The sequence below is a fragment of the Amblyomma americanum genome, chromosome 3, assembly GCF_052857255.1.
Source record: "Amblyomma americanum isolate KBUSLIRL-KWMA chromosome 3, ASM5285725v1, whole genome shotgun sequence".
NCBI classification, from domain to species: domain Eukaryota; kingdom Metazoa; phylum Arthropoda; class Arachnida; order Ixodida; family Ixodidae; genus Amblyomma; species Amblyomma americanum.
The window spans coordinates 215,284,115-215,302,481 of NC_135499.1; the positions used below are offsets into that span (position 1 = coordinate 215,284,115).

Genomic DNA, 18,367 nt, shown 5'->3' on the forward strand with positions numbered 1-18,367 from the left:
ATCTGAACACCTGGAAAGGAACACAGAGAAACCAAAACACCGCCGCTTCATACATTCAGAATACATTATTAGAAACACATTGTTACATGTACGTTGTAGGTATTGTCGCGTCTCATTCGAATCATTTCTGCAGAATTGTTTGAAGTTCTACCCGGAACCACTGAACGTGAACGTGCGAATAGCAAGTGGCCGATAGACTGAAACCAGATCTTGCGAACGCTTGAAGGGCCCCGCCGCGGTGGCTCAGTGGTTAGGGCGCTCGACTACTGATCCGGAGGTCCCGGGTTCGAACCCGACCGCGGCGGCTTCGCTTTTATGGAGGAAAAACGCTAAGGCGCCCGTGTGCTGTGCGATGTCAGTGCACGTTAAAGATCCCCAGGTGGTCGAAATTATTCCGGAGCCCTCCACTACGGCACCTCTCTCTTCTTTTCTTCATTCACTCCCGCCTTTACCCTTCCCTTACGGCGCGGTTCAGGTGTCCAACGATATATGAGACAGATACTGCACCATTTCCTTTCCCCCCAAAACCAATTATTATTTATTATTTAACGCTTGAAGCTTACCAAAATGCCCAAGTGTCCTCCAAGATAAGTTTCGCTTTTTGCCTTGCTTTTTGTTTACCTCTGAGCTTGGAACATCGAAAATATTTACTGAAGCTAAGTTGCTTAATATCGGGCTGTCAAACCAACGATCTTAACAACAGCTTCAGAGGAGAAATATATTGACTCAGTCTCAGGGATGCTTAAAAGGCGGACTTCCGATGATGATATAGGCGCTCCCACCTCATCTAAGTCAAGGAACGGAGATGAGGACGCAGCTTGGGTGCCAGTAGCCAGAAAGTTTCGCAAGGTGTTTGCATGCATAAGAAGGCGGTGAAAGCAACTCGCCATTTAATTTCAGGAGTAACCCCCCTCCCCTTTTCCTTTTCGTGCGGGCACCTTAACGCCGCATAGTGCTCGCTGAAGCTTTCGCAACGATCGGGGTGCCGTTTTCTAGCGCCGCAGAGCAATATGGCAAAAGCCCAAAGTGACACGGCAGGAAACCGCGGAGGGCGTCTGATGAGAATTCTTGAAATGGCACGGTAGGAATAAATTCCCCCTGTAAACGACGTGTTTCTAGTTAAAGTCTCGTCTGCAACTTTTTGCCCAGCAACAGTTTTAGTTAAGCCCTATACGAGAGGCAGTAAAATTGAAAGTGGCACCCCTCAATTGCTGCAGCATGGTGGCGAAACGCTAAGGCGCCCGTGTGCTGTGCGATGTCCGTAAGTACATGTTAAAGATCCCCAGATGGTCGAAATTATTCTGAAGCCCACCACTACGGCGCCTCTTTCTTCTTTTCATCTCTTACTCTCTCGTTCATGCCTTCCCTTACGGCTCGTTTGAGGTGTCCGCCAATATGTGAGACAGATACTGAACTATTTTCTTTCCCCAAAAACCAATTTTCAATTTTTTGTTCACTTTCCACCATTTTTTTTACCCTACACAAAGCTGCAAACAAACATGAGTGCAGTTGGCAGAGGCTGATGTGCGCGAATCTCTAGAAGTTCCATTTCTTTCGCCTGTTTTCTTCGCACTTACTGGATCTCGTGCTGTATTCTTCTTGTCCTTTCTGTGCGAGCGAAAAAGCCAACACGCACCACCACGGAGCCCTCTCCTTCCGAGGCTAAGAGGGACGCCAGCTATCGGATCCTGGCAGCTCACCAGGCTGCTGTGACATGGTGGTGGTGGTAGTGGTTTTATTAAAAATAATGGTAAAAAGGAAGAAAAAGATTTTTGCTAGCCTCGGCATCTGCCATCGATTCTGAAGCACCTGAGCTTGAGCAGCGGAAATAAAGGATAACACGCAGAATGGAGAAATGAAATGAAAGAGGTGAGGGGACAGGAAGAGAGGATAGGGGGAGAAGTAATATGTACAAACTATTTGCACAATAAGAAATGTGTCCAGGTTGTGCGCGTGATTAGTTCATTTTAGATGAATTAAATTACACACGCGCACAGCACTGTGTTGGTTACAACTGGAGTGGGGCGCCCAGTTATTAATCGTTCAAGGTAGAACTCGCGGAGCATTCGGTCACTCCGTGTAACTACCTGACGGAGTATAGACGGGACGACAAGTCCGTGTGCTCGAGGAATGGACAGAGGCTCACCAAAGTTCGCTCACGAGTTCGCGCACTGCCCTGCGGCCACAATAGCGCCTTGATGGAGTCTGGTAGTATGCCCTGCGCCCTATAGGCCGCGAGCATATCGCGACGAGCATCGGCGAACGCGGCAGAGTGAAGGAGCAGGCGTTCTAGTGTTTCCACTGCACCGCATCCGTCACACACATCACTCGTCGCGATTCCGTGACGCACCCGTCGTTCCCCGGGCCACACGCAGCCAATGCGCGCGCGGAGGATCATTGCACGTTGTGACCGTGTAAGTACGCGACAGCCGGTGACACTGTCGATGCGCTCACCTCCCGCAATGCGTGGGTCGGGGTGTTGCTTTCGGAGATGGTCGTGGATGGCCGCACGCACGTCCTCCAGCGCAAGGGCAGATCGCTGGCAGGTAGTTGGTGTGCAGCGGTCGCGAGGTCGTCAGCTTCTTCGTTGCCGGCGATGCCTCAGTGACCGGGCACCCACTGTGCACGCACGGCACATCCTCTCTGCGCGAGGCGCTCGATGCGCGAGCGAATTTCCCGCCCTAGTGGGGTACCGCGGCCGTTAGATTGCAGGCGGCTGAGGCCGGCACGGGAGTCGCACAGCAGATCACTCCTGGGCGGCGGAGGGCCGAGGGTGAGCAGCAGGTCCAGCCCGAGCCGGATCCCCATCAACTCCGCCGTGGTGGAGGAGTCCAGGAAGGCTGCGTGTTGCTGGCTGTGCAGTCGCAGGGCGGGGATGGTGGCCGCCGCAGCAAGGGAGCAGCTGTCGCGGGCCACTGAGCCGTCGGTGTACACGAGGAGATGGTCCTGGAGCTCCTCGTGTATGACGGTTCTGGCCAGCTGCTGCACAGCACAGAGGGGTGTGCTCCGCTTTCCCGCAATGCCGAAGGTCTCTCGCTGTACCTCCGAGGCAGCAGGCCAGGGCGCGCAGGAGCCGTAGGGGGTTGGGCCTTGTGTCAACTTCTCATACATCATAGTGCACGAAATTTAATCGTCGCTTGAGCAATGACGATTTTACTTCCGTTTCCTTCGGTCGACGCGCGTGCGGAGCATCCGGCGCATAAAAGAAACTGATACGCAGTTCTGTTGTTCGCCCCATCCCCTCTCATTTCTGGACCTCTGTACACGTCTAGAGCCGTCTGTTTTTTTTTCTTCCTGTGGTGAGTATTTTAGGTCGACTGTAAGAAAACGCTTCCTTCCTGCGTCCTTTCTTGTGTGTCTACCTCCCTGAGTTGGGGTCAACATTTATCGCCTTCTTCATCCGACATTTAAACGGATGAAGATGAAGCGGATGGAGCATTCACTGCTTCTTTATCACCCTATCTTCTTCCGATAGATCTGTTTCACTAAATTCTTGTGTTTCCGTTTTTTAATAGGTTTCCGACATACGTGAACTTGCGAGAGTCACATTGCGGGGTGCTCTATTTTATGCCCGAAATGACACGCACCCCTGATGGGACACTGGGCAGGGAGTGGTGCTCAATCGTTTATTTGTTGACGCGTTCACCGCTCCTTCTGTCGTTCCAACCTTCGCCATTGGAATTTTTCTACTCTTTATTGGCGTAGGCTGATGTTAAGAGTGCACTTATTTTCATATCGCACAGCATCGATCTTCGGCATGATTCTTTTTTCATCACCCTTCTGTTCTGATATGGAATACCACTTGAATACTGCTGACCTTTCAACTCTGATGACGATAGCTTCCTTGCTTGTTTTTTCTTAACCTTAGCATCAGAGGTAATACCTCAAAATTTTCCCTTTCTTGAAGCAAAAACAAAAGTAAAGCAACATAAGATGTCGCGTGGGTGGTTCTCAATTCGACCCCATCTACTATTTAAACCCCGGGAGCTGATCTGTACCTACTGAAAAATTTTAGCTATCCCCATCTAGCGTTTTTTTTTACAGCCTCCGTCTTTTGCTGGCATATCAGGAGAGCGCGTGCCTAATTTATTATTTTGTTTGCTTGGCATGTGCCTCCCGATTGTTTTTTTTTTCATTCTGATAACTGCCCATTTGCTAGTTAGGCGGCGCAAATGGCGTCTCGCCAGCTTGTGCCGCTCTCTTCCCCTTCGTTATCGCAAACCGCGTTCCGCGCTTCAGAGAGTCTTGTGCGCTTAGGTGAGCACCTTGCCCATACTGAACAGTTTGAGTCGGTTGCCCCTGTCTTCCTCTCGGTAGTCGGACTATACGCTTTTTGCACATTGCACATTCCGTTACTCCTTATTCGTTCATGTGGAAACCGTAATTTCTGAGTTGTCAATAGGTAAATAATGCATCAGTCTAATGCTTCCTCTTCTCTACAACGGCAATTCATGTCATTTACTGAGACGTAAATTCCTGGCCATCCCAAGAGAATTCTAAACTACGCTGAGGGAGCGTTCGCTTTGGGTGTGAATCAACAAAGATATATACTGTCAGCGCGGCTTCTGTGAGTGTTTGAAAGTCGCACGCAGGGTATTTCACTTTCAGGACAACTAATTAAGGTAGAAAATTGTTTACGTTGTACTTAACTCTAAATAGAAGGGATGAAAATTGTAGATAATATTGCTTAAAATTCGCACACACAAAATCCGAGGAGGTAAACATGGAAGATTCAACCTGGTCGATCCGCAGGGAGAAGGCATAATAGCCGTGTTCGGTGAGAGAGAGGAGGCGGTGTGGAGGCAGGGCTCAACGAGCGAAGTTATAGATTGTTGTGGCGTTATAAGTAAAATATTGGGCAGTGCTTTGCTTAGTACTAAGCAGCAAGATTTCCTGGTATCCTGACAAAAGGAACATACATAATTACCGGTGTCACTTAAGGGTCTTACGTGCGAGTAATACGAATTCTATTTCAACTATACTGCAATTCAGTTCCAGTTCTATTCAATTCTATTGTAGTTGGTGCAGTTGTATGTACTGGGGCTTGCCATTGCTGGTTAACATTTCGTATTTTTCTCGCCTTTGGCGACGTCCCGTCGTTTCGCAAACCGGCAGTTTTTTAACGACGCCACTTGTTGGGGGACGCAAATGCCTTCTGATCGATGAGCCATCTAATGCTCTTGCATTAATAACTTCAGTGTTAGCAATATTAGCACCGGCGAACAGACAACTGAATGACTTGAGGTACGAAGTATACCCACTCCACGTCTGAGCAGAGGGTTGAAAACCGCTTTGCGATATTTTCACGCCCGCTTTGGATCTGCTATACTTGTGTTGTAAAGCAGGAATACAGTGTGTGCTAGGCTCGGTGCAGGTGAGATGCCTGTGTCAACGAAGTCCCAATAGAGCGTCCTCTGCGTGCCTCTTGATCCGCGCTTACAATAAGCCCACGCGTAAGCGTGCTTGGATCTGTGACGAAAGCGTCCGCTGCTTATGAAAGGCTTGCATGGAGGTTAATGGCGGGAAGACTGCTTTTCTCTACTCGGCCACTAGGAATGCGATACAGAAAATGGGCCGCATGGAGGGATGCCGGAGGTGCGGTTAGGAAAGGCTCTAGAAAGTTTAAGTGACACAACTGGATGCGTCCACTCGCTGTGTACTAGTGTTGGTGGCGCCTGCATCACGCGCTGGCGGCGGCCCCAATGAAGGCGCTGTGGAGTGCGTGTCTGTTATTGTCTGAGAAAGTCTCCCTCATACAAAGCCCGAATCTCTCCTTGCAATTTCACCCTAGTCATCGGCAGCCGGCGTTGGCCTCCGACGCTGCCGCCGCTGGCGCAGCGTCCTTCCTCCTAACGCTCTAAACGGGAATGGGAACACGCTCCTTAGCATAATTACGCTCCGGGGACCATTCACCACACATGACGGCGCTGAGAACGGGTGCGGGCTTCCGGAGACGAAAGCGACCCATCTTATCGGGCCCTTCCTGCGTACGCTTGTAAGTGCGTGTTTTGACGTGCGTGTGTGCATTTTCGTCCAGGTCTGCGCGCCTAAATGCACCAGCTTTTGGCGGTGCGTTGTACTGCCGAGCAATAAGTCGAGTGTGCAGCCACTTTAACCCCTCATTATTAACGGTTGTGCGCAGTAGCGCAGTAGACCCTCCCTCGATGCCTCAAAACGCGTTTCTTTCTCTTTTCCCGCAGCGATGGTTCAGTGGTTAGGGCGCTCGACTACTGATCTGGAGTTCCCGGGTTCGAACCCGACCGCGGCGGCTGCGTTTTTATGGAGAAAAAACGCTAAGGCGCCCGTGTGCTGTGCGATGTCAGTGCACGTTAAAGATCCCCAGGTGGTCGAAATTATTCCGGAGCCCTCCACTACGGCGCCTCTTCTTCCTTTCTTCTTTCACTCCCTCCTTTATTCCTTCCATTACGGCGTGGTTCATGTGTCCAACGATATATGAGACAGATACTGCGCCATTTCCTTTCCCCAAAAAACCAACTATTATTATTATTCTCTTTCCTCTTAACCCACCGCGGTGGTTCAGTGGTTAAGGCTCTCGTCCGCTGCGCTGGAGTACCCGGGTTCGAACACGACCACGGTGGCCGAGTTTTGACGGAGGCGAAACTGAAAGGCGCCCGTGTGCTGTGCGATGTCAGTGCATGTTAAAGAACGCCAGGTGGTCGAAAGTATAACGGAGGCCTCCACTACGGCACCTCTTTCTTCCTTTCTCCTTTCAGTTCCTCCTTTATCCCTTCCCTTACCGTGCGGTTCAGGTGTCGGCCGATATATGAGACAGATACTGCGCCATTTCCTTTCCCCAACAACCAATTTTTTTTTCTGGAGCTGCTTGCACGCTAGCTCCAGAACTTTCATCGCTGGATCTGTGCGCTAGGCGGCAGTGATTGTTTTTCCTCATATGTTCGGACTACCCATGAAAGCGTTAAAGCAAGTACAGAGATTAGCAGCGAGCAATAAAACTATCCTCTACTTCAGCCCCTACTGAACACTACTGTGTTATGCTTTGAAAAATGTGTAGCCTATTGTTAAAATGATGTTCTCTTAAGCATGCGTGGCACAGGAGGAGGAGGGTGCGGAGGAAGAATTTTCTAAGGCCAAAAAACAAACCAAAAATGGAACTCGAGGCCGTCGCTAGGTCATAAGAAAACGTTGCTTTGTGATGACCTCGGTTGCTTTGTGATGACCTCGAGTACCCGGCGCTGGACAGGCAGGTCCGAGATGAGGAGTGTGGCCTTAAACTCCTAAATATTACTAAGTTGCAGCTCTGGTTTAGGAAGACCAGCGGGGCAAGTCCATAGAATGTGGGCTCTATTCGCGTGGTGAACGCGGAGAGCGCAGTCGGGGCTGCAGCTAGCAGGAAATATGGCGAAACATGGCGCAAAATTTCTTAACCTCTGCATAAGATAAGAACAGCAAACCAGTTCTAACAATTAAATACTTGCGTTAATGCAGGACGCTAGGTAAGTTAAGCAGAACAGCACCGAACAGTGTGTCCTGCAGAAATTCACATATTTTCTGAGCACTTTCTCTCTTGTGAGCACGTTATCGGGACACTTGCTAGTTATGCTAAGAGTGCGGTGCCGACAGTCGCTGACATGGAATGCCTCAATGCAGCTGGATCGAGGCACTCTATTTCGGACTTTCCAATGTGCGCGTTGCTTTTCATTGGTTTTCTGGCTATCGCTACATTACGCTAGCATTTAGAGCCTTCAGCTTGGCCACCCCGTGGCCACCGTGGAGGCGCCATGGCTGATCACGTGCTTGGCCACGCGGTGCGGAGCAGCTGCCGGCGGCGCGGCACGCCGGCGAAACCGAGGGGGGGGGGGGGGGGGTACAGGAGAGGGGAGAGGGGGGAGAATGAATCCACGTCCAGGGACTAAGATGAAGTAGGAACGCCCAGCGAAACGGAGCGACGAAAGACTGACTTTGCAATTCGACTGAGCGAGTTCCACTCGGCCAGCTGCAGCTATCGCGACACTCCAGGTTTAACAAGAGCTAAACCACAGCAATTTTTTTTCGTCACTGTGAGAGCAACTCCTCTCAAATTAATAGTTCGCCTTCTAGCTTACATCTGCCGCATTGCCATTTTATTGTCCTGTGTGCCTGACAACATTATTTGCGCCAAATCACATGCAGCTTAGTTTTGTGAGATTCCTAAGTGTGAACTTCTTAGAGCGAAAGCTTTACTGGTCGCGAACTTGCGATTTCGCCGTGGTGGTGCTCCGAGGAGGCACGTGACGTCACAACGCGCGCCTCGCCACAGATATTCCTGTCTCTCCCGCTCTCTCTAGCTCCATTCTCACTAATGCGCATGCGTCACTAGTAGCACCGAGCCACAGGTGTTCCGCCGCTGCGCAGCGCCGCGCCTTTCCTCAAAATCCAACTTTCAATTTTCAGTTTCCTTTCTTCTCTCCCTCCCTCTTTTATCCTTTCTTTCACGCCCGGTTTGGATGTCTGCCGAGATATGTGAGACGGTTACTGAGCCATTTCCTTTCCTCAAAAACCAAACAAAACAAGTCAGCCGACAGCGTTCATAGAGTTCATTGGCGCTGATAACTTTGCAAAGGCTCTTCATTTTCCCGAAAGGAAAGGCGCACAACCGGCTCCGTGGTTCAGCGGAGACCTCAATCTCGCTTCCATGTACGTGGCGTTGGTGTCCAACTGCAAAAGCCTGCTATGATTGCGTTCCGCACACTGGATAGGCAGCGCACCCTCCCTGCCACCCTGGTAGGTGGCATGCAGTTAATGGTTGATCGCGGGAGATGGTTCACCAAATGAACACTGCGGTCTAGCTATTGCTGCAGTGCCGCATGTCAGCCACAACGCTGTCAGCGCTAATGCATTCAGGCCACATCTCTCTCTCTCTTTCACCACCTCCACATGTATCAAATCACGAATGAGTCGTCCGCATATTAAGGGAGCCGGTTATGCGCCCTACCTTTTCTCAAAGCCATCGCCGTCTAGAACATTGTCAACGCCAACATCAACGCCAATGAACACAGTAAACGCCGGCATCTTTCGCTTTGTCTATCCTGGATTAGCTGAGCTAATCCACATTAATTTTTTTTGCGGTCATGCTAGAAGACAAAAAAAAAATAGAAACGAACTGAGAAAGAAAAATGCTTGCAATGTGATTTTAAGCACTGCGTGGCGAAGATCTATTTCAAAATCATCTCTATTTGGTTAATAATAATAATAATTGGTTTTTTGGGGAAAGGAAATGGCGCAGTATCTGTCTCATATATCTTTGGACACCTGAACCGCGCCGTAAGGGAAGGGATAAAGGAGGGAGTGAAAGAAGAAAGGAAGAATAGGTGCCGTAGAGGAGGGCTCCGGAATAATTTCGACCACCTGGGGTTCTTTAACGTGCACTGACATCGCACAGCACACGGGCGCCTTAGCGTTTTTCCTCCATAAAAACGCAGCCGCCGCGGTCGGGTTCGAACCCGGGAACTCCGGATCAGTAGTCGAGCGCCCTAACCACTGAGCCACCGCGGCGGGGCCTATTTGGTTCCTAGAATCATTTTTGGCGCTGTGCCCCAAAGCCAACAAGGAAACGTGAGCTAGGCGCACAGTGCAGAGCTTATGCCGAAGAGAAAAGAATGAAGAATAATTGTCGCGGAAAGGCGCCGAGACCGGCAGCCGGCCCGGTGTAAAGCGTGGGGCATCTCACCTGCATGGCGGTGCCAGGTGATGCTGCAAACGACACCTTCCTCCTCCTCGAGGACCGGAGGGGATGTCGGAAGGAAAGTCTGATTTACGACTTCAATATCCCGGAAACGAGTGTATATTTCGCCGAATACTTCCACTTCTCTGTCCCCTCATTCCCGCGTTCTTGCTCCCCTTTTGTATATAGCTTGCTCTCATTCTTCACTCTTTCAGAGTGCCATAGAACGCAATCTTACCGAGATAATCATTGGTGGAAGGCCCCGTCAGCGGCCGTACGCTTGGTCCGGCTCTCTCTCTTACACAGGTCCAGGGGTGGGCACTGCCGGGGAGTCGTAATCTTGCCCCAAGAACCCTGGTTATTATGCTTTATGTTTGAAGTGATAGAAGAAAATAAATGCGAAGTGGCTTGTGCGAACATAGCCAAAGGCGTAAATAGCGGTCAAGGAGGATAATGCAGGGACAAAAGGAAATGCCAGGTATACGCTCGGAAAATTATTGTGCGCCTCAAAAAAGAATTAAGAATTAAGTGTCCCTGGCCGTGCCATTAGGTATAACCGGAGGCATACCCTCACAGTAAGAAACGGAGGAAAAACAATGTGTGTACGGCCGTCTTGTTGCATTTTGTTTCTTTGCGGCGTGCAGCCCCGTAAACTTTCTCGCTGGGAGAAACGAAGCCGCCCTGGTAACCTTTCTACGCAGGCCACATTTATACTCGATTTCTCGGGCTCCCTTCCGTGCTCACCTTTATGTCTTCTAAGGCTCACTTTTGTTTCTAACCTCGAACACTTTTTATGTCGTACGCGAGAGCCGAAGACGAAGCGATGGACAGGGGAGGGGAATTCGCTTGGGTCGTCTTCGCGGGAAGGCGATTCTACTCAGTCGTTTCAGCAGCCTTCACGCTCTCCGCTGTCGTTTATACAACGTGCGATATCCCTTCGCGGTGACCTCGCTTTTACGGGTGTCGGTTATCGCGATCCCGCAGAGCCTTTTTTTCGCGTAGCCCAACGAAGATTAATGAAAAACCTGACCTCGCAGCTGAGTGGCGCCGTTTTGCAATTCAGGGTGATAAGAAGTTCTCCTTCAGCGCTGCTCTCACCGTGACCCCGTTAGGCATCCGTATTTTTGTCGAACGGCTCCCTGTAGAGTTTCGGTATTTCTTTGGAGTATTCAGGTTTCTACTTCAAATCGATTTGCCGAAATATAATTTCGCCCAGCTTGCTTCTTACGTCATCCTTCTCACTTCCATTGAATTGAATGCTCTATGTATTTGTTTATGTGCTATGGTCAAGTAACAAGCGGATATATATTTTCTTGCTACCGCCTCAGAGAAAATGTTCATTACACTTGTTGCTGAGCTCCATCACTGTTGTCATTTCGCCTCCTATGGTTTTATCCGAGTCAGCTCTGTCTTTGCTTCGTTCATTAGATAGTTCAATATAATACTTCTGCAACTTATTTGGCTGGTCAGGATTATCAAATTTACTGCTGTGATTGGCGGCTTTAGCTTTCTATATCTGCTAATCAACTTTATGTCGGATTTTTTTCAAATACGTCTAATTTAATCTGAACTTTTGCCTTTATGGGCAACTGCATAGGTTCTAGAAATCGACAAGCTTAAAGCGGTCGAATGTGCGAAGCTTCCAGGTAAAGCACACGAAGACTTTTTGTACAAAACGGTGACTTAATGAGCGATTAACATCGCGATGACCTTCAAGCTTCTCCCAAGGACATAGCACCAAGCAGAGAGGGGAGAAGGGGGGGGGGGGGTGCTTGATTACCCCATTGAAGGTGCTGATACACTTCCAACGCCTAAACGTTTCTTTTAAAGGAATAAAGTCAATGCCACCGAAGTCGAAGCACACCGAGCGTTGTTTGGGAGCATCCAACGAGGCATGGCAGGGTGTGGCTGACGGCAGCGGTAATTCGAAATCTCACCTTTCGTGATATCGAACCAAACTTCATCGCACTGCTGTATCGATTTGAGGAAAAGAGAAAAATTGAATCCCTGATTACGTCACTATTTAACTGCTAGGGCAAAAACACTTGGCATGCTTTACCTACAGTCTCTATACTTTTGCATCCTTGAATACCGCGAAATTCTCAAAAATTGGCGCAGTTGCTTTTTAAAGTAATCCCCGAAGAGCTTGTTTCTTTGTCTTATATAACGGGAAAACTTTATCATATATTTCCTTAATTTCACTACAAAATATACATTTTTTCAGGCTGTGTATGTGTGTGCGCGCGTGAGCGCGTGTGTGTGTGTACGTCTGTGCGGGCATGCATGCGTGTGCTTACCTGTGTATACATAAGCAGCTGCAGGAGTTGCATGCATAGTTTTAACTCAACATTTCAGCTGACGTACAGTACATCTAGAACGCACTGCGGCGTAATTTACACGTCACGGATGCTCTCGAACGCAAGAATCGAGCACCCCTCACACTTCTGCTCTCCGCAGCACTCTTCCGCATCCCAGCGTTGCCACCGTTGTAGCAGATCGAACGGCGCTGCTCGCGGGAAAGAAGTCAAGCCGACGTCGAATGTCGCGGCGTGTTTATTTTTGTTGGCTAGACCGCGCGGTCTCAACGCCATCTGGAGCGGGCAGCGATATTGAAGGAACGACGACGGCACAGCTGGAATTTACGACCCCCCCCCCCCCCCCCCCTTCGCGGCACCGGCAAGACTGAGAAATCGAGAACGCGGATATTTCACGGCATTGCGACTCTTCCTCCGTTTTCGCCTTTTCCCGCCCTAGCTGCCTTTCACTGCAGAGTCTACTGCGCGATACTCTCTCTACCTCCTGCTTGTTAGTGTTGCGTCTGAGTCGCTTTTCCATTCTTTGCCTCGGCCATCTTGTTCGAACCGGGCGACGCAAGGTGTGCGTGCATGTGTACATGCATACCTGTGCTGTGCCCCTTGAAGCGACGCCGGAGGATAAAGCTTTGTCTGAGCGCATATCACGTACATGAGCTGTTGAGTGCGAATGCAAGCATTTAAGATCTCTTTGCCATGCCCTGTGCGGGCAGAAGTAAGCTCGCTCTGCGGCGGACTGTTTGCGAGCACCTCGATCACTCGACGCTCGTTCTATTTGTTAGCGACTTCTGGTGTGCGTCTCGCGCGCATGTCCAGTGCCGCTCCACCCAAGACGCCTCCCCCCACCACCCACCTCTTCCCGATCCCCTTGCTGGGCTGCCTCAATAGGAGACAGAAGAGAAGTTGTTGCCAGGAAGAAAGAAAAGGAAAGTGCACAGGCCTGCCCACCGGCTCCAGCCGAGCCACAATCGCTACCACGTGCAGATAGTTGGAGAGTTGAAAGATGGGATAGAAAGAAAGGATAGTGAAGACGCGCTAAAGACAAGGCCGATCCCGGAGGCAGTGCAATACCGGGCCAACCGGTGGCGGAGTGAAGCATCCTTCAAACTCTCCGCCACATTTCCAAAAATAAGTCAATTGAACCCGTAACAGATACTCTACAGACATCCACTGCATTCTTTTTTGTGTTTACACACCAGCACTTTCCTTGTTCTGCTGCAAGCCATGAGGCAAGCGCTACAATGTGCCTGCGTACACATGCAGTTTTGAAGCGCGAAATGCTTTCTTCCAGGCGTAGAACTGCACCGCGCACGTCTGGGTTATTGTTTACAGCTTTAGCATCTACTTTTAACGCACCGTGTTTTAAAAACCCTCCCCTGCGATTTGCTTCATCGACCGGAGCGCGTCTTCACCGACTGTGTTCTCCTTGCCCTTTCGCGATTGCACTCCTATTCCGCCCACGTGTATTTGCCTCCGACTACGTGGCTGTACTAGAATGCTTCTTAGTTCAATGCACCTAAATCTTGCTGACTGGTTTGATTTATGCTTTGAAATATATAATATCAAGCACACGAGTGTGCAACAAAGGATGGAACCATGCGTTGATCCGACTAAATTGATTTAAAAACTTACCGTACATAACTGTTATTTTCGCTCAGGACAACGGCGCACCTCTACAGCATTCTGACGACTGGTGGCGAATCTTCATAGCAAGGGCCAAAGTCGCTGTACAGCACGCTATTGGGTGGAAATATTCCCTTCAAAGCCGTGCACATTTTGACCAAATGAAATCTTTAATGACAGATCAAAGAAGAGGCTGCACCCGCCGCGGTGGCCTCAGTGGTTAGGGCGCTCGACTACTGATGCGGAGTTCCCGGGTTCGAACCCGACCGCGGCGGCTGCGTTTTTATGGAGGAAAAACGCTAAGGCGCCCGTGTGCTGTGCGATGTCAGTGCACGTTAAAGATCCCAGGTGGTCGAAATTATTCCGGAGCCCTCCACTACGGCACCTCCTTCTTCCTTTCTTCTTTCACTCCCTCCCTTATCCCTTCCCCTAACGGCGCGGTTCAGGTGTCCAACGATATATGAGACAGATACTGCGCCATTTTCTTTCCCCCAAAAAAACCAATTATTATTATTAGAGGCTGCACTCGGGATTATGTAGGTAAAACCAGTGAGGCGCAATCCACGGCAAACACGTTGTTCGTGCTTCGAGCGAAAGTGGAAAATGCACTGGGCAGCACGAGTCCGAGCGGAGTGCAAACGCTTTGCTATAGCGCTGACCCGTTCACGCTGTATATCCTATGCTGTAACGCAGCAAACGTAGCGCACACTCCTGCACACACCAGCAAAAAGGCGTGCAGCGCATATACCTGTATACATCGCCAGTGTTGTAAGACGTGCACGACCTGCAAAAATCATCGGCCCGTTTTACAGGTTTCGCTTTTTTGTGTGTCCTTAACGCGCTCAGTATGACGGCTCATCCATTTAGCTTCCCTGCTTCTCGCAGGGGCCACTGGTGGAAGGACGGGAAGGTTGTCGGCAGAGAATGGAGAGGCAATGCGCGGACTGGAAATAGGAGACGGAGTGTATTTACATACACAGAAATGGGAAGAAAGCGAAGAGAAGATAACGGTTTGCGGAGGGATTGGGGGGGGGGGGGGGGGTTAAGGACGGGTAAAGGACTGGGATGAAGGGCGGCTGAGTTTTACTTCCGCTAGGTTGATGCCGCCCTATATGCAAATCTTGTGAAACAGGATCCTTATCTCAACATACACGCACCGTCGCACTTATACATTACACTTACATCACTGACAGCGGCTACGGTATTCCGCCCCTGCTGTCCTGTTTCCTTGCTGCAACGTCAAACACGCGCAGGCACACGCGAATTCAAAACAAATCACTGCACCGCGAGCGCAAGAAACCGAAACGAGCCTCGCTGAAATAAATGGTCCTCGTCTCCCCTTCCAAAGGTGCCTATGTTAAATAATAGCCGAAAGTAACATAAAGTACACTTCACCTCTGACTGCTTTTATTCATTCGTCAGGACTCTCTCTCTCTCTCTTTACTTGCGGTCTTTACTTTGCATGCCAAGTAATTCCTTCTGTTGTTTTTATTTTTCAGGTGTTGTATTGATTCGATGTGCGTGTGTGTGTTTTGTAAGCGCTTGTGTGGCTTTTTCTAAACTGCAGCCGTGAATGGTGCACATATTCACAAATCCGCGCATCCATGGGCAAGAGGATTAGCAAGGACGGAAGCGCCTGTGTGCTGCGTCCTCAATTGCACGAATTCCTTGCGGTGCAAACCACTCACGCACTTCGAGGTGCTGACGCATTCTCTTTCTCTCTCTCCCCCTCTTGTGGCCATGATAGTGGCGTCGCCCATTCGGCGGCTGACCCGAATTATTATTATTTAACTCAACAGCAATAATAATAATAATAATAATAATAATAATAATAATAATAATAATAATAATAATAATAATAATAATAATAATAATAATAATAATAATAATAATAATAATAATATTTGCTTTTTGCGGAACGGAAATGGCGCAGTATCTTCCTCATATATCGGCGGACACCTGAACCGCGCCGTAATGGAACATCACTCCCTCAACACTCCCTGTTTGGCGTCACACGTGACTCTTATTGGTTGGCTGTGGCGTGACGTCACGACATCTTCCAATCAACCCAGAATTAGTGTGACAAGGCGCTAGCCTTTTCCTCTGAAACTCAACTCTAATACTGTTGAGTGAAATAATACTAATAATTGGTTTTCGGGGAAATGAAATGGCGCAGTATCGGTTTCATATATGGTTGGACACCTGAACCGCGCGTAAGGGAAGGGATAAAGGAGGGAGTGAAAGAAGAAAGGAAGAAAGAGGTGCCGTAGTGGAGGGCTCCGGAATAATTCCGACCACCTGGGGATCTAAGGTGCCCGTGTGCTGTGCGATGTCAGTGCACGTTAAAGATCCCCAGGTGGTCGAAATTATTCCGGAGCCCTCCACTACGGCACCTATTTCTTCCTTTCTTCTTTCACTCCCTCCTTTACCGCCTTCCTTTACGGCGCGGTTAAGGTGTCCAACGATATATGAGACCGATTCTGCGCCAATTCCTTTCCCACAAAACCAATTATTATTATTATTATTATCATAATTATCTGACTTGTCACCTGTGGCTATTTCAGATCATTTTGTTTGTTGCAGCAGTTACGTTTAGTTGATTTTAGTGGAAACAATAGTTTGTCCGGTGCCTTTTTTTCGTACCATTACTATTTTCGGCTCTTAAAGTTCTCTACGGAGTGTCACTTCAAAAAGCTGTAGTCATCTCATCGTCAAGAGTAGGCACAAGCATGAAATGCATAGTATTAATGGATGGCTCATATATGGGGTAGCAGCCGCCGCGGTGGCTGAGTGGTTATGGCGCTCGTCTTCTGGTTCGAAAGACGCGGGTTCGATTCCGGCCGCGGCGGTCGAATTTCGATGGAGGCGAAATTCTAGAGGCCCGTGTACACGTGCGATGTCGGTGCACGTTAAAGAACCCCAGGTGGTTGAAATTCCCGGAGCCCTTCACTACGGCGTCTCTCATAGCCTGAATCGCTTTGGGACGTTAAACCCCCATAAACCAAACCATAAACCATATATGAGGTAGTAGCCGCACTCGTGTATCAGCCATGTTTATTGGCTGCTGAATGTGCCCCATCCTCGTCTGCTTCTGTTTTTCGAGTTAGGCAGCGCGTATGGTCTGCCTGGCTGCTTTCGCTACTTAAGCAGCGCGCCACAATCAGTCGCTTTTCTTTGAAAGCGCTTTTGCCTTCGTTTGCCGCTTTCAATGCCCTTCGCGTCCAGCTGCTTCTGCATTTCGTGCTGGGCAGCAGGCTCTGCCTCCCTCACTGCTTTTGCGTTTTAACGCGCTGTTGAGCTCGACCGCTGTTCATACCAACGCGTTTCGCCGCCTTCGCATCTTTGTCTGCGGTTCATAAAATTGTCGTTGGTAACATAGGCAACCCTTCCTACTTCTGGACTCTAGTGGCTCGAGCGCACGCTTACGGCGGCAGCCTTGAAACGAGCATTGAGGAGGGGGATACAATTTTCAATGCGCAGCTCGACAAGCTACCAGTTAACGCCGATCCCGCCACAGGCTGCCGCTACGGCCAAATGCGATTTTATCCTGATCATCTTAGGGAAATGTATAACCAGAAATAATTTAAAACGGAGTGCCACTCAGTCTTGATGTCATGCTTAGCCTTGCTTTCCTTACCTGTTGCTCTTCTACCTTGACGTTGACAAGTATTTGATAGCGCTTCCTAAAGGCTTCGTAAATAGTTCATGCGGTACTATCGAGAACAGAGTGCCAAAGTGCCGGATTGTGGCGCGGTTGCGAAAAGCGAACCCCATGAAAATTCGACCCGAGGACGTGCGAGCGCCTGCAAAAATTTGTTATTCCCGAGTCTATCTCTGCAAGAACCGGCGGTCGTCCGAGTGTGCTTTCGGAACGGTGTTCCAATCCTTCCATTTGATACACCAAACATCGCCCCGGCAGCCCGCAAACACCTGGCAACGCCTTATCAGAGTGGGCGGCATACGCCGAGAAGCGCGCTAGGCTGTCGACTCATTCTATGGGCTGCTGCTCGCACCAAGCCCATGCCAAGAAGAGCTGACGCTTCAAGACGAGCACCCCATGGCGCGCGGGATGGAAGTGCCATTTCCGGACCACTGGTGACGTTGGTGATGGAACGATACAGTTGAGCCAGCAACACGTGTCGTGGTCACTTCTGTTCCCGATAGTACGTAGAATTTTATCTCACTTCAATCAGTTGCACGTTGAAAAAAAAGAAAGAGAAAACGGCGGCGATGGCACTGTCTGGCAGTGGCTTAAATCATCGGAAAACGAAGCCGCTCTTTTGGCCTGTGCTGGGTCGAATTCTGCGGGACACTACAAGTATGTACGAAGCGTCGGAATGTTTAGGATAAGTTCGGCATTACGATCTTGGCTTCTGGGTTAGATTCATGCTGGTCGTTGAATCACTGGATTCCGTATTGCGGTTCATAGTTTTGCTTCGTTTATTTCCAACATGTGATAGATCGTGTGCTTCGACGAAGCTGGGTGTGATTGAACATGCGTCAAGTTTTCCGGGAAAGGCCTGGCTGCACGAGACGGTAGCAGTCCTTGGTGGTGCAAACTTTTTTTCGTCCACCGCTTTCGACTTAATGCCTTGTGTCGCCAGACTCACAGCAACGATGCAAGAAGAAGACACAAGAAAAAGTATGTTACTGTTTTTGTTCTTGTCCAACGAAATATGAGACAGATATTTCCTTTCCCCCAAAACCAGTTATTATTAATTATTATCTTTGGTTTGGTTGCCGAAAGCAT

At 49.5% G+C, this 18,367-nt stretch overlaps 1 non-coding gene across 1 annotated transcript; it reads left to right on the plus strand.

Annotated features, from left to right (window-relative positions):
• Positions 1-232: 232 nt before the first annotated feature.
• Positions 233-304, plus strand: TRNAS-ACU (transfer RNA serine (anticodon ACU)). The gene has a single exon. It is a non-coding gene; the product is annotated as a tRNA-Ser (tRNA).
• Positions 305-18,367: the final 18,063 nt, after the last annotated feature.